The following is a 9,457-nucleotide window of genomic DNA, read 5'->3' as shown; positions in this document are numbered from 1 at the left end:
GATTCTGTGAGACTCCTACTGGGCCGGCCTCCTCCTGGCGGCCACTAACCCCTGCCTCCTCCTGGCTGCCACTAACCCCTGCCTCCTCCTGGCTGCCACACTCCACAGCCTCCTCCTGTGTGCCACATTCCACAGCCTCCTCCTGGCTGAAGTCTTCCTGTGTATGAAAAAGGAACATAGTTTTAGTTTTTTCTTCATCAATCTCATGCAATTTTCATCTCATGACTGTTGCAAATTGAATGTTAAAAAATATAACAGACTATCATTCTGAGCACAGCAATTTTCATTCTTGTCTCAATTATTTTTGCCCACTACTGTCTATTGATATGAAAAACACTTTATTAAATCAGCAATTCGTGATCAATAATAACATCTAGTAAGCTGGGCTCCTCCACTTCTTCCTGGCTGGAAGTTCCAGGTTGGACATCGGAAGCCTTAGCTGGGGTGGAAGATAGGGTGGAAGGAAGAGTGGAAGGAAGGGTTGAGAGGGATTCCCTGACTTCAGTCTGGTCTGTCAGAAATCGCATTCTCTCATAGTATCACAGCCTGGGGACATAAATGTCATCTGCTGCAGCTCCGGATCTCTGGGAATCCTGCACCCTCTTGCGCTCCCTAAGAGAAGTGCTCCTCAGGCCACCAATTTTGACTTTTAAATAGGGGATCGTTGCTGTGGGGACCACTGGCTTCACCAACTCCAGCAGTTTCTCCAGCGCTGCCTGCCTCTTTTGTTTATGATTATATTGCGGGTGTTTGACCTGCCACAGACAGGGCAGCTCCCTGTATTTGTCTGTGAACAGGGGGAGGAAGTTGTGGTCATTGAAGCCATCCATTTTATCTTCAATACACAAGACAAACCCTAATGTCATAAAAAATAAATAGTGCAGCGCTGAAAATACCAATCAATAAACATAAATGTCCATAAATGGAAAAACACAGAGAGTGTCAGCGGTGATGCAGGTGCTTCATGCAAGTCCAAAGTGCTCTTAAAATCTGTGCTCCCCCTCTTGCCAGTCGAACCGCTCACCTTATTGCAGGGACCCCTGAACTAACAGGAAGGTCTCATAAGCGTTCACCACTAATTAGTGGTCAGGGTGGTATCTTGACTGGAAAAACCGGAAACCTCTTCCTTATTAGGGCTCAACAATTTTCATCCAAATATGCATGAAATAAATAAAGAAAATACATAGTGCTCTCTGCATAGCTAAAAAAATGAATCCTTTTATTAAAAGACAGGTACTCACAAATATAGCACTATAGCCAGTGCTGGGAGTTAAGGCGCATATTAGTTACAGATGACAGTAAATGATAATGTGGCTGCAGCGACGTCTAAACCGGGATAAAACCAATCCGCACGCGTATCGTCCAGCAGGACTTTCTCAGCGGTCTTAGGGTCCCCTAGGTCTAGTCTGTAATTTATATAAACCCCCTTAATTTAATCATCTGTTGCTAATTAGCTCCCGAGTGGTGACTGTCCAATCAGAACGCACCGCTCGGGAATAGGAAGTGAAGAGAGCCCTATTTTGTTTACAGGTTACCATAGTGATCGGCGTCATGATGACACGACGCCGGATCACATGACTTCCTGTATGGTACAGCCCCCTCCCTCCTGAGTGTGCAGGCAGGGCATAAAGCCGCTGCTATAGGCTGACACTCAGGGATGGGGCGTAGTTAAATAGAGATATGGGAAGCGATCGCGTCATCACAATGACGCTGCGTCCGGTCATGTGACGGGCTCCGTCTGTGGGTACCTCCTTTGTTCAGTCAAACAGAGATTAGATGAGCTGTAATAGGGTGACGCTGGGTCACATGATACTGCTAGCCTCCCATCTGCTGAAAAAAGTGTAAGCAGAGGAGGAAAAAAACGAGCCCATAGCCTCTGCATAATCCCGGATCCACAAAGGAGGGACGCCAGTTTGGTTGGCCACACAGTACAGAGATAGTCTCCGTCGGTGGACATGACAAAGAAAGCATTGCTAAGCCCAATTAGTCCAAAGAAAACATAATTGGGAAAAATTATTATAAAAAGCTACCACCACATAGCAATTACAAATTAAAATAAAGAATGAAACTTTTTATTAAAATATATAAAATTATGTACTTAGAAAACACTTCCCTGCAGCCACCTTTTACAATATAGTCATCGTCAGTTATTCAGACACATAATTAGCAGTCCTATAATTAACAGAATAAAATATCTAGAGACACTAGAAAATTAATGGAAAATTATTGATAAATTATTAACGATCAGAAATGAAGCAGTTCAAGTCGAACTCGACATTGAGCCCCGTGGGTACTCCCACGCGCGTCTCATATACCCAGAAGGACTCGTGGCGGCTCAATTGTCTGATGAAATTACCCCCTCTCCAGTGGGGTGTAACCTTTTCGACTCCCCAAAATTTTAATTTGGCAGGACTACGTTTATGACATAGTTTAAAATGTTTAGAGACATTGTGTGAGTCTAATCCTTTTTTAATATTAGTGATGTGTTCACCAATGCGGACATGCAAGGGTCGGGAAGTTCTCCCCACGTATTGTAAGCCACATTCGCATTCCATAATGTATACCACCCCTGCCGTGGAGCATGTGATAAAATCTTTAATCTGATAGGTCTTCTTGGTTGATGTAGCGATAAACTCTTTACGTTTTTTAACGTTCCCCCTAGCTTGTTTACATGCTGGACAACGTCCACATGCATAGAAACCTGTCAGGATATTGGATATCCTATTTTCAAACGCAAGAGGTGGGTCAATAACACCTGGGGCTAACTTATCTCTTAGGGATGGTGCCCTTTTGTACACAAACTGAGGACGTTCGGGAAGAACGGGGCCAAGTGTTTTATCCTGCTTCAAGATAGGCCAGTATTTACGAATGATCTTTTCGAATTTTTTGTATTGGACATTGTAGTCCAAAATAATTCTTATATTCCCTGTTTTATCCTGTTTGACCCTAGGTCCATTGGAAACAAGTGTCGTTCTATCCATTATACGAACAGTGTCAATGTGTTTCTTAATATCAGATTTATTGTATCCCTTTTGCACAAAACGAGCTGATAGAACTTCAGACTGTGCAAGATATTCCTGCTCGTGTGTGCAATTCCGCCTAATGCGTACAAACTGTCCCTTAGGAATGTTGCACAACCATTGTAAATGGTGGCAACTTCCAAGGGGAATGTACGCATTGCGGTCCGTGGGTTTAAAATGGTTTTTTAGCTCTAACCCATTATCTTTTATATGAATATCAAGATCCAGGTACGTGACATGATCTTTACCCACATTCCAGGAAAGGACAATACTTCTATTGTTCTCATCCAATTTTTTCATAAAACTATCAAGATTGGATCGGTCGCCATCCCAAATCATAATAATATCATCGATGTACCGTTGGTAACAGATGAGTTCAGGGGGTGTGTTCTTATAAATCACTTCTTCCTCCCAGTGTGCCATGAATAGGTTGGCAACACTGGGAGCAAAGCGGGCCCCCATTGCCACACCCCTTGTTTGGAGAAAAAAACGTCTATTGTACCAAAAATAGTTTTTGGCCAAGCAGAATCTCAAACAATCTAAGATATAGTTCTTATGTCTTTTGGTGAGATCTGCTGAACCGAAAGCCCACTGTACTGAAGTTAACGCATCTTCATGGCTAATGATAGTATATAAGGAACTGACGTCCGCTGTAATTAGTACACATGAAGATGTAAGTGGGAGAGACTCTAAAATATGGATGATATGTTTGGTGTCTTTTACAAAAGATCGGGTTATGTGTCTGAATAACTGACGATGACTATATTGTAAAAGGTGGCTGCAGGGAAGTGTTTTCTAAGTACATAATTTTATATATTTTAATAAAAAGTTTCATTCTTTATTTTAATTTGTAATTGCTATGTGGTGGTAGCTTTTTATAATAATTTTTCCCAATTATGTTTTCTTTGGACTAATTGGGCTTAGCAATGCTTTCTTTCTCATGTCCACCGACGGAGACTATCTCTGTATTGTGTGGCCAACCAAACTGGCGTTCCTCCTTTGTGGATCCGGGATTATGCAGAGGCTATGGGCTCGTTTTTTTCCTCCTCTGCTTACACTTTTCTCAGCAGATGGGAGGCTAGCAGTATCATGTGACCCAGCGTCACCCTATTACAGCTCATCTAATCTCTGTTTGACTGAATGAAGGAGGTACCCACAGATGGAGCCGGTCACATGACCGGACGCGGCGTCATTGTGATGACGCGATCGCTTCCCATATCTCTATTTAACTACGCCCCATCCCTGAGTGTCAGCCTATAGCAGCGGCTTTATGCCCTGCCTGCACACTCAGGAGGGAGGGGGCTGTACCATACAGGAAGTCATGTGATCCGGCGTCGTGTCATCATGACGCCGATCACTATGGTAACCTGTAAACAAAATAGGGCTCTCTTCACTTCCTATTGACGAGCGGTGCGTTCTGATTGGACCGTCACCGCTCGGGAGCTAATTAGCAACAGATGATTAAATTAAGGGGGTTTATATAAATTACAGACTAGACCTAGGGGACCCTAAGACCGCTGAGGAAGTCCTGCTGGACGATACGCGTGCGGATTGGTTTTATCCCGGTTTAGACGTCGCTGCAGCCGCCTTATCATTCATTGTCATCTGTAACTAATATGCGCCTTAACTCCCAGCACTGGCTATAGTGCTATATTTGTGAGTACCTGTCTTTTAATAAAAGGATTCGTTTTTTTAGCTATGCAGAAAGCACTATGTATTTTCTTTATTTATTTCATGCATATTTGGATGAAAATTGTTGAGCCCTAATAAGGAAGAGGTTTCCGTTTTTTTCAGTCAAGATACCACCCTGACCACTAATTAGTGGTGAACGTTTATGAGACCTTCCTGTTAGTTCAGGGGTCCCTGCAATAAGGTGAGCGGTTCGACTGGCAAGAGGGGGAGCACAGATTTTAAGAGCACTTTGGACTTGCATGAAGCACCCTGCATCACCGCTGACACTCTCTGTGTTTTTCCATTTATGGACATTTATGTTTATTGATTGGTATTTTCAGCGCTGCACTATTTATTTTTTATTGCATTACGTGAAAGGACTTATATATTTGCCTTTAGTGTTCAGCAGCTTTGCTTTTTTGATAGTTTTTGCGCTGACTGTTTGTTTTTGAATATTTAAACCCTAATGTCAGGCTAAAGTCTCCTAATCTTGTCCCAATATAGGCCTCAATCTATAAGCAGTATAGGCCCAAGTTTAAATGTTACCTTCGTTATCACGATCGGTGCTTCCTATACTCCTTCCTTCGCTCACAGATCGTACGTACGACGCACGCGTATTACACTCTATATACACTGCGCATGCGTGAAACGCCCCTGACGTAAAGAAAAAAAAACAAAAAAAAAAGCACCCCTGTCCCCCCCTGCTCTCGCGCTAAGGCGAACGCAAGTGTTGGTCTGGCCTCAAATGTAAACAGCAATTGCACCATGCATGTGAGGTATCACCGCGAAGGTCAGATCGAGGGCAGTATCAGATCAAATATCTGTGTGCTAAGTATACCTATTTTTTTTTACATAGGGGAGAAAAGACTCGGAGGACACCACTCATCAGAGGAGACAACGGACCCCCCACCTCATGAAGAAGTTAAAATCCACCAAACCAAAGCAGAGGAGGAGGAGGGAGACGTTGTAGAAATAGTCACCACAACAGGTGAATGTCTGCGACCACAGGTTCAGGTAAGAGATGGATGCCTGCATATTTATAATATATGATGTGTTTTTTTTTTTTTATATTTTAGGTGATCGTGATGTTGTGGAAGAGGAATGTCACTTCACCAGTGAAAGTGCCCAGATCTTCATTGGGGAGATAATGGGGTGTAATAGGGATTTGGAACATCCAGCAAAACATCAATGATGTTCAAAACAAAATGAACAACATCACTGATGTTTTAGGGAGAATTTAAAACCCCTAGAAATCCCTAACTTATTTCTGCTTTGTGATTTTTTTTTTCTGACCATTTTTTGACATATTATAGAAAAGCCAAATTTTTAAGATGCACACAGTGGGGTTGATTTACTAAAGGCAAATAGACTGCAGTTCTGCAAGTGCACTTGCTCCACAGCTTAGTAAATGAGGTAAGGCTTCACTTTGCAAAAAATACTCAATCGCAGGCAAGGGGAAAAAAAAAAAACAGCATTTTTGCTTGCACATGATTGGATGGTGGAAGTCAGCAGAGCTTCTGCTCATTTACTAAGATCTAGAGCAACTGCTCCTTCAGAGTGCAACTGCACTTTGCAAAGTGCACAATCTATTTGCCTTTAGTAAATCAACCCCAGTGTGTCAACATGTGCTATCTGCTATCACGGAAGATCAATGTACGCATTTTGTGGGTGCAACCCCTTCCTCAATAATAAAGTAGCTGAGAGGAAGTGGTTGCACCCACAAAACACGTCCATTGATCCTCCATGATGGCAGCTAGCAAATGTTGACATTCGGCAATTTGTGTGCATTTTCAAAATTTGGCTTTTCCAGGGGTGACTTCACCCCATCTTCTGAACGCAATATCAAACACAGTTTATAAATACTCATGTCTGATATTGCCTTCACTTTCTATAAAAGTTGAACTTTGTAAGTTCCAGAGTTGTGTATTTTTGTATGGTTTTAAACATGCCTGTTTTACCTTAAAAGGCAATTTCTACTTTTAATGTGACCTAAAAAATTGTTATACAACAAACATGTTGGTTTGTTCTAAAAACTTTTTTAGAAATGCACATGTGATTGTGCTTTGATTAACCACTTCAGCCCCAGAAGGATTTACCCCCTTCCTGACCAGAGCACTTTTTACAATTTGGCACTGCGTCGCTTTAACTGCTAATTGCACGGTCATGCAATGCTGTACCCAAACAAAATTTGCGTCCTTTTCTTCCCACAAATAGAGATTTCTTTTGATGGTATTTGATCACATCTGCGGTTTTTATTTTTTGCGCTATAAACAGAAAAAGGCCGAAAATTTTGAAAAAAAATTATATTTTCTACTTTTTGTTATAAAAAAAATCCAATAAACTCAATTTTAGTCATACATTTAGGCCAAAATGTATTCGGCCACATGTCTTTGGTAACAAAAAATGCCAATAAGCGTATATTCATTGGTTTGCGCAAAAGTTATAGCGTCTACAAACTAGGGTACATTTTCTGGAATTTACACAGCTTTTAGTTTATGACTGCCTATGTCATTTCTTGAGGTGCTAAAATGGCAGGGCAGTACAAAAAACCCCCAAATGACCCCATTTTGGAAAGTAGACACCCCAAGGAAATTGCTGAGAGGCATGTTGAGCCAATTGAATATTAATTTTTTTGTCCCAAATGATTGAATAATGACAAAAAAAAAAAAAATTACAAAAAGTTGACACTAAATGATATATTGCTCACACAGGCCATGGGCATATGTGGAATTGCACCCCAAAATACATTCAGCTGCTTCTCCTGAGTACGGGGATACCACATGTGTGGTACTTTTTGGGAGCCTAGCCGCGTAAAAATCCAATAAACTCAATTTTAGTCATACATTTAGGCCAAAATGTATTCGGCCACAATCATTGCCTTCAGGATTTCTAAGGGCGTACATTTTTGATTTCACTCCTCACTACCTATCACAGTTTTGAAGGCCATAAAATGCCCAGTTGGCACAACCCCCCCCCCCCAAATGACCCCATTTTGGAAAGTAGACACCCCAAGCTATTTGCTGAGAGGCATGTTGAGTCCATGGAATATTTTCTATTTTGACACAAGTTGCGGGAAAGTGACAATTTTTTTTTTTTGCACAAAGTTGTCACTAAATGATATATTGCTCACATATTGCTCACACAGGCCATGGGCATATGTGGAATTGCATCTCTATGGCCTAAGAAACCGGAAGTTACGAGCATTTCATGACTTAGATTTCGCCGGATGTAAACAGCGCCATTGGGAAATTGGGAAAGCATTTTATCACACTGATCTTGGTGTGGTCAGATGCTTTGAGGGCAGAGGAGAGATCTAGAGTCTAATAGACCCCAATTTTTTCAAAAAAGAGTACCTGTCACTACCTATTGCTATCATAGGGGATATTTACATTCCCTGAGATAACAATAAAAATTATTTTAAAAAAAAATGAAAGGAACAGTTTAAAAATAAGATAAAAAAGAAAAAAAAAAAAAAAAACAAAAAAAAAAAAAAAAAAAGCACCCCTGTCCCCCCCTGCTCTCGCACTAAGTCGAACGCAAGTGTCGGTCTGGCCTCAAATGTAAACAGCAATTGCACCATGCATGTGAGGTATCACTGCGAAGGTCAGATCGAGGGCAGTAATTTTAGCAGTAGACCTCCTCTGTAAATCTAAAGTGGTAACCTGTAAAGGCTTTTAAAGGCTTTTAAAAATGTATTTAGTTTGTTGCCACTGCACGTTTGTGCGCAATTTAAAGCATGTCATGTTTGGTATCCATGTACTTGACCTAAGATCATCTTTTTTATTTCATCAAACATTTGGGCAATATAGTGTGTTTTAGTGCATTAAAATTTAAAAAAGTGTGTTTTTTCCCAAAAAAATGCGTTTGAAAAATTGCTGCGCAAATACTGTGTGAAAAAAAAATTAAACACCCACCATTTTAATCTGTAGGGCATTTGTTTTAAAAAAATATATAATGTTTGGGTGTGCAAAGTAATTTTCTTGCAAAAAATATTTTTTTATTTATTTATAAATAAATAATGTATTTATTTATAAATAATTTTTTCATGTACACAAAAAGTGTCAGAAAGGGCTTTGTCTTCAAGTGGTTAGAAGAGTGGGTGATGTGTGACATAACCTTCAAAATGTTGTGCATAAAATGCCAGGACAGTTCAACCCCCCCCCAAATGACCCCATTTGGGAAAGTAGACACCCCAAGCTATTTGCTGAGAGGCATGTTGAGTCCATGGAATATTTTATATTTTGACACAAGTTGCGGGAAAGTGACAAATTTTTTTTTTTTTTTTGCACAAAGTTGTCACAAAATGATATATTGCTCACACAGGCCATGGGCATATGTGGAATTGCACCCCAAAATACATTTAGCTGCTTCTCCTGAATAGGGGGATACCACATGTGTGGGACTTTTTGGGAGCCTAGCCGCGTACGGGGCCCCGAAAACCAACCACCGCCTTCAGGATTTCTAAGAGCGTAAATTTTTGATTTCACTCTTCACTGCCTATCACAGTTTTGGAGGCCATGGAATGCCCAGGTGGCACAAACCCCCTCCCCAAATGACCCCATTTTGGAGAGTAGACACCCCAAGCTATTTGCTGAGAGGCATGGTGAGTATTTTGCAGCTCTCATTTGTTTTTGAAAATGAAGAAAGACAAGAAAAAAAATTTTTTTTTTCTTTTTTCAATTTTCAAAAGTTTGTGACAAAAAGTGAGGTCTGCAAAATACTCACTATACCTCTCAGCAAATAGCTTGGGGTGTCTACTTTCCAAA

This window comes from Aquarana catesbeiana, linkage group LG01 (assembly GCF_042186555.1).
Source record: "Aquarana catesbeiana isolate 2022-GZ linkage group LG01, ASM4218655v1, whole genome shotgun sequence".
NCBI classification, from domain to species: domain Eukaryota; kingdom Metazoa; phylum Chordata; class Amphibia; order Anura; family Ranidae; genus Aquarana; species Aquarana catesbeiana.
The sequence above is the reverse complement of the archived record's forward strand: the minus strand, read 5'-3'. Positions refer to the sequence as shown.